The sequence below is a fragment of the Sinocyclocheilus anshuiensis genome, unplaced genomic scaffold (genome assembly GCF_001515605.1).
Source record: "Sinocyclocheilus anshuiensis isolate Anshui unplaced genomic scaffold, SAMN03320099.WGS_v1.1 scaffold119, whole genome shotgun sequence".
Lineage (NCBI taxonomy): Eukaryota > Metazoa > Chordata > Actinopteri > Cypriniformes > Cyprinidae > Sinocyclocheilus > Sinocyclocheilus anshuiensis.
In genome coordinates, this window is record NW_015549581.1 from 226927 (window position 1) to 234962 (window position 8036).

Genomic DNA, 8036 nt, shown 5'->3' on the forward strand with positions numbered 1-8036 from the left:
ATCATTCCAAACAATACGCCACACAACCTCATTTCATTGCATATTTCATTGTGTAAAATTTGCACTCTGGGACATTTCAGATATTGCGTTCAAACATTTATATACAGAAGCATTTGTATGTGAGTTCTGTTTGCTTTAGGGCCTTAATTGGAGTCTTTATGATGTGTTTAGATGGAGCTGGCCAAGGAGGAGAAATGTGAGTTCCTGCCCTTCCTCTCTCCACGTGAGGTGTTGCTAAAGGCAGGCCGGGTCCATGGAATGGAGTTCTGCCGAACCGAGCAAACAGAGTCGGGTCAGTGGGTGGAGGATGAGGAGCAGATCATACGACTGAAGGCCGACTATATCATCAGTGCTTTCGGCTCTCTGATGAACGACCCAGCAGGTATTTTATGTTCCTTATTACAAATTAACACAACTCCTCCAAAATGTGATTATTTTTCAAGTAGAATTCTCCAGAATAATTACAGTTTAGAATATGCAGAGCATTTGTAATCAGTTACTTGCCAGGTCCAATTTTATACAAGTTGCTTCCTATCTAGGGAATAGTCACTAGGTATTGGAACAGACCCGATGTCTCACAGTAAATTTAGTGATTCTGCACAGTGTTTGTGGGTTGGACTCAGGCTCATTATGCTGTAAGTAAACCCATCAGCGCTCTGAACGGCTGCCATTTTCAAATGGATGAGGCCCATGTTATTGGTGTTGTTTCAGGGATTTATTCATTTGATTTAGGTCAAATTAGCTTGGCTGTCTTGCAGCACCAGTGTTCTCTGATGAAGTAGTGAAGAGTACAAGGGTAAATTTGACCAAGCATCCCAGTCCTCCGCTAATATACTTTCTCTTTTTCACAGACGGTCTGGAAATCAGCAATTGGTGCTTAAAGATTGACCATATCATATGCACATGTATATACAAAAAAACTATTCTATATATTCTAATATATTCTATATTCTATTCTAAATCAAAAAATAATTTTATATTAAAACTCATTACAGCAAAACACATTGCTGGTCCGATATAATTATAGTTTGTATATGGTACATGACATGTTGATATTTTTAAATACATTTCTGAAGTGATTAAGACATTATATAATGACAGCTATAATTTCATTTACATTGAAATATGAAGGTTATTTGCCTTCATATAATATTACATAATATAAAACTATATTACATATAATAATATTAATATAATATGATATTAATTAAATTCATATATCATAAGAATATTAAAACTCATTATAACAGAGAACATTACTGGTACATTATTTTAAAATTTGTATATGGTACATTTTTTATAAGAAATAATTTTCTTTAAGTCATCAACACATAATGGTAGATCTTTACATTAAAATATTAAAGTAAAAATATTAGGGTTTTTCTCTGCCACACATTAAAAAAAATTAAAAGTGATGGTGGCTTTATTAGTACTACTATATCACAATAGTTACTTTATTTCTCATAAATGTGACTATATCTTTCAATTGCAAATTTTCTTTATGACTTTGTATATCACCATTGCAAATTTATATATCATAGTTTTTACTTTGTTTCTAGTAATTGTAACATAATATCTCAAAATTGTGACTTAATTTCTTTAAATATCACAATATACCTTTATATCGCACAATGTAGCTTTTCTATGTATGTATGTTTATTTATTTATTTAAAACATCAACACTTTTTAAACTGCCGTGTTGTTGTAATGGTATTTAGATTGTATGTGTTTGTCTTTGATGGTAGTGTGGTGATGAATGGCTTTGAACGAGTTTTATGCTGTTACCAAATGGAGATCGTCTTAAATCAGAGTGTGAATGGATTAGCATTGAGCTCCTGCAGTCAGCCCTCTGGGAGCAAACGCAAGTCATTACCGCACAGTTACAACTCAAAATTATTCCTGGACGGTCTTAGTGACGGGATTACAGGGTGAAGAGATAGACCGCGTGTCCATTAGAGTGAGAGTCACCAGCGTCGGAGTCACCATCTTCATTTCAACCATTTAATTATCTGTTCGCCAAGCCCCAGAACTGTGACCAATAGCAGTGTGTGAAATGCACTGCATTTATTACGGATGTTAATTACTGTACTTGTTTTGTGATTCTTTTCTAAAAAAAATGAGTATAATTCCACTGGTAAACTCAACTGAAGCGGTTGCGCTAAAAACTGATTTGGGGTTTCCATCTGGCTATTCTCTAGTACTGATGGACGTGGTCAGGTACTTGTGATTACAGCTTGTCATTCAAGTAGTTAAATGAACTGAGTTAACAGTTGATTAATAATATAAATTGTTACAATTCAATCATTTAATTACTGTAATCAGCAGACCTGCTAATTATTGGTGGGCTGCAGTATACAACGTGTTCAGGGCTGGTGACAGAGCAGAACTTTTTCTGACATGATGTTGAAGTCCACTAATTAGATCAGGCTGCTAAAGGGCAGACCCGTTATGATTTTCAATTAGGGTTGCATTAAAAAAACAAGGTGTAATGTCACAGAGAGCCTGTGGTGTCCAGAGCTGACTGGAGGTGACATGAATTCACCATAATGAGATTCATCCCACCCACACTAAGAGTTTACTCACTGACCAACCTGCAGTAACAGCACAAATGATCTCAAACTAAAACCTGATGTTTCAACATTTGCAACCAGTGCTTAATTTGAGCCGGATCCTGTTCCAGAAAATTTCAAATATTGGATTTTTGCGTTCCGGTATTTGTTTTTTAAAGATCCGGCATTAATAAGTGCATTAGATCGTGACAGTGCGTGCGTGCATACGAGACAGAGTGATTGTGGGTTTATGTAGATGTATTTGGAGCATGATTTGTAGATTATGTATTGGTCCTTAACATATTATTGACCAATCAGCTTTCAAAATCAGCATTCAAAATCGCACTCGTTGATTGGTGCTACTGCTTAACCCACTCTCTCCACTCTTTAGTGAGCAGCGGAACGTTTGGAGAGAGTGTAATAATACCAGAAACACCAGAAATAATACCAAATAAAGTGAAATATTATAATGTATAAACATTATAAACACTATAATCATAGCCTATTTCCCCTCACTCCAAAACAAATCATTTAAATGTAACGGTATGCAGAACAGATCAAGAATGAAAAAAATATAAAGCTAAAGAAACCAAAACAAAGCGAAACTGAAAGTACCATTGGGCTCACGTAGGTTTGCAATGACACTAATTAATTCAAGTCCCCCCAAAAGGCTGGTCTTCCATGTAAGACAAATGCACGAGAAGAGAGAATAGTGCAGAGACTCTCAATAGGGAATCGGTTCAACACTGCAGCTGGAATTGCTTAACAGTTCAGTGCTGAACAGGGTAAGGATATACAGTGACCAAGCCTCTCATCAGTGTTATACAGCCAATATTCCTTGAAATTTTGAGCAATGAAGATTAACAATATTTCAGAAAAAAATCAAGTATTTATAGATTTTCTCATTTTGATCGGTACTGTATGTGTATGTATATGTATGTATGTATTTTGTGATTTTATTTAAAAGCTCATACCGGTTGTTACTGTTGAAACAGTTGGGTTTCAGTTTGTTTTTAGTCGTTAATCAACTTCATTTCCTAATGAGATGCTTTAAAAAAAGGTATTGATGGAGTTCCTGTGTTGGCAGAACTTTTCCATCACTTTCTGGGCCTCATTTCAAAATATTTGCATGTCTATGCAGAATTTGCTTATATATCTACAAAACTAATTGCAATCAATCAAGATAAACATTCATGACAAGAAACTTTCCAGTCAAGTGTGCCCAAACATAAATACACATGGCTGTTTTTTGTAAAATATTCATGCTTATATTTTAAATAGTAGCTATATTACATTATAATGATTGTGTGTTTAAATGCATTTTACATTTTGGCTAATGATGAATAAATAAGAATATAAGCATGGTTGCATTTATTATATTTAAAAAGAAACATATGATTGTCATTATGTTTAGGTTAATAAGCATTATTAAATGTATTTATTCAGCAAACATCACCACAATGCAATTATACCTGGATGGACTTCAATATTTGGTTCTATAATTTCTTAATTTTCTTGCATGTAATCCAAGTTGTTTATCCTCACCTTGAATGTAGCACCTCCGGTTGTTTCGTAAGTTTTATTAGCGCTATTGTAAGATGTCTGACCTGCTCACAGCATCTGTGGAACATGTTAAACATCAGGAAAGGTCTGCGCAGCAGGAGAGGGTTATCGTTATTAGCAATTAGTCTACAAGGTTAATTAAAGCACACCAAATCACCTCTTAGCAGGAGCAGGAAATAGTGTACTTGACCGAAAGCCAGCAAGTGTAATTTCGCAAAGAGATTTTAGGGAGGTTATTGTGTTTGATGAGGTTGTTGTGCGTTTGTGTGTGCGGCTGTCTTTCGGTTTAATGGAATCAGACGGTCTTGTTCGGGCGTGCCCATGTTCATCTCTTTTTGTCATCATAGTGAACTTCTTCATTGCAGATATTGCGTTTTGTAACACAAGCAACAGCTACAGTTCTGTCCGCACCGTACCTTCCCTTAGTTTTGAAAAAAATGCTGAGGGATGGTGGTTTTTTTTTTCATCTGTGTTCTTTCATTTAGGAAATATGAATTACTTGCCCACTCAAGTGTCTCATCAGATTGGTCTGGCCGCGGCCGTCGAGGGCTGGTACCAGAACAGCTGACATGGCTAGAAAAGTTGGCTGGTAATCTAGCAGGCCTGCCCACTGGAGCTAACAGATGATTTGATCCCTCGCCACACTTGGCTGTTTTTTCTTTCCATTTTCTTTTTTCCCCATCTCTTTGTGGGGGAGAGGGGCTGGATTGTGATAGAGTGTTCTGCATCCGGCTCCTGTCACTCCAGCCAAGGCTCCGCCCCCACCCACCCGCTCGGTCGAATATTCAAACATCAGCATTCCATTTATCACACTCCATCAGCGGTAATGAGGCTGCTTGCTTTCTCTGGCACAAGACTGAACAGCAACTTGCATTTGAGCTTGACACAGTCAAACACAAGGCTTTATGCATTGATTTTCTTATATTAAAAAACAGCAAATTAGAACAGATTGAGGATACTTGACAATATTGTCATTATTTATCCTCATTTTTTTTTTCATCTGTGTTCTTTCATTTAGGAAATATGAATTACTTGCCCACTCAAGTGTCTCATCAGATTGGTCTGGCCGCGGCCATCGAGGGCTGGTACCAGAACAGCTGACATGGCTAGAAAAGTTGGCTGGTAATCTAGCAGGCCTGCCCACTGGAGCTAACAGATGATTTGATCCCTCGCCACACTTGGCTGTTTTTTCTTTCCATTTTCTTTTTTCCCCATCTCTTTGTGGGGGAGAGGGGCTGGATTGTGATAGAGTGTTCTGCATCCGGCTCCTGTCACTCCAGCCAAGGCTCCGCCCCCACCCACCCGCTCGGTCGAATATTCAAACATCAGCATTCCATTTATCACACTCCATCAGCGGTAATGAGGCTGCTTGCTTTCTCTGGCACAAGACTGAACAGCAACTTGCATTTGAGCTTGACACAGTCAAACACAAGGCTTTATGCATTGATTTTCTTATATTAAAAAACAGCAAATTAGAACAGATTGAGGATACTTGACAATATTGTCATTATTTATCCTCATATCATTCCAGACTGATATGACTTTAATTCTTTTCTAGAAACTTAAACAGATATTTTGCAAAATGTGTCTAAATATGAATGTTATGGGACTGTCAAGCGCTAAAGATGACCAAAAAAAAAAAATCTAAAACATAAAAGCACAATAAAAAACAATGTTTATTTAATTAATAATAATAATTATTATTTTATTTGGCTATTTTGAGATTATCAGCACCAGTATGATTTAAAAAAATATTTGAATACATTTTGTGTAAAATATGTGTTATTTTAATTTCATAAATTTGTGCATGTTATATATATATATATATATATATATATCGGTCATTAGCCAGAATATTATCAGAAACAACCTTATAGAAAAGTAATTTTAATGTTTTAGTTTCATTAGAATTATCAAAAAATACTGTATGTACTTCTCCTGGGAAAAAAAATAAATAAAAAATAAATTATTATAATTTTTATAAAATTATAAACTTCCCTGATCGCAGTGTACTGGCTCATTGTGTCAAGAGCTGCTCAGCAATTCTTCAAAAATTCTACTTTTGTGTTCCACAGTTAGCATAGAGCATACAGGTTTAGAATCACATGAGGGTTAGTAAATAACAGAAATATTATTTTTCTGTAAACAATCCCTTTAGTTTGTTAAACCAAATGACTAACACTGAAATTTGTGCCATTGCAGTAGAGACCAATGGGAAGTCATTCTGATGGAATGATGACTATCCTAGTGTGCTGGTCCACAATCCCCATCCTCTCCTTTATCCAGTGTGGATTCCTCTGCTTAATGGACCCTTGCAATTTGCATCTGTCAGTGAGGAGAATGCCCATGGGTAGAGAGAGAGCGAGAGAGAGTTGCTGCTTTACTTAAGAATGATCTCTGAGGGCTATGAGAGGCCTGACACACTCTACTACCTCTCCAGAGCGGACAGGAGAGAAAGAAAAACAACTCACTGTTAGCGTCTCTGTGTGTGTGTACGTGTTGAAATAGGATAAGTGAGGCTGTTGAAGAGGTCTAGACAATTGCAGAGAACTCTAGACATTAGAGGGAGATAAAGGGAAAAAATAGTAGAGAAGAAGAGCAAGAAAAAGTGTTCACGATCAGGATTACAGGCACAGTGTCAAGTGTAGGAGCCAATCTCTCTTCCTCTCTGTCTTTGAACTGACCTGCCAGCCCACTGGAAGATATTACAACTTTGTTCTTAACATCACTTCCCTTCAGCCGGTCTCTTTAATCGCCCGCAAGGAAATCGAAAGCTTAGTTATGAGGAGGAAGAGGAAAACTCAATTTACTTTTACTTAGAAGTATTGAGTAGGCTCTGGTGTTTGGAGTTTATACAGAATTCTCTCTTTCAGTGTTTGAAAATCTGATTGTTGCTGTGTATGCTTGTTGCTGCCTGTTATTGAAGGAGACATATCATGGAAAACAGGATGTAAATGATTTCGATATACAGTGTACACAGTCACCAGAGCGTCTATTGTTTATATATGTGACCCTGGACAACAAAACCAGTCATAAGGGAATTTGAAATTGAGATTTATACATAATCTGAAAACTGAATAAATAAGCTTAACATTGATGTATGGTTTGTTATGATCGGACAATATTTGGCTGAGATACAACTATTTGAAAATCTGGAATCTGAGGGTGCAAAACAATCTAAATATTGAGAAAATCACCTTTAAAGTTGTGCAAAAGAAGTTCTTAGCAATGCATATTACTAATCAAAAATTAAGTTTTGATATATTTACAGATTTATTATATTATATTATATTATATTAACATTTAGCAATAATTTATAATTAATTTCTGCATATACTGTACGTTTTAATCATTTCAGGTTGTATAAAGTAGCCAGAGACTCACCGCGCCTTCAAAAAAATCCAACTGAGGTGCGTAGACCAAAAAAGGTTTCCCAAAGGTGAAGAGCTTGAAAAAAGTCCACACTCAAACATCAAAGCGTCACAAGCGAGATGAGAACAATATAAGCAATTTACTGAATGAAACACGGCAAACGTTTCGGTCACATGTTGACCATTTTCAATGCCAAGCTAACAGTGTTAGAACTAGAAGCCATCTTAATTTAAGGAATCACATGATAATTAAAGAGATCACATGATCAATCAGGACACACACTGATCAAAAAAAAAAAAAGCCACAATGTGTGTATATGTAAAGCAATGGATAATCTACATCAAATTAGAGAACAATGGTTGTCTGTTGGAGTTAACAAAAGTACAATTCATAAAAAACAAGACAACTGAAGTTCTTCATTTAATCCCTTCGGATATACACAGTCCATATAATAGATCCACTTAGCTTCACATTGTAACAGTCGTTTGTTAGAATCACCACCTCTTCTTGAACTGATCAATCTCTGAATACCTGTAAATCTCATATCACTAA

At 36.1% G+C, this 8036-nt stretch overlaps 1 pseudogene; it reads left to right on the top strand.

Annotated features, from left to right (window-relative positions):
* The window catches only part of LOC107657739 (dihydropyrimidine dehydrogenase [NADP(+)]-like), a 197262-nt pseudogene that overhangs the window by 79929 nt on the left and 109297 nt on the right, over positions 1-8036 (top strand).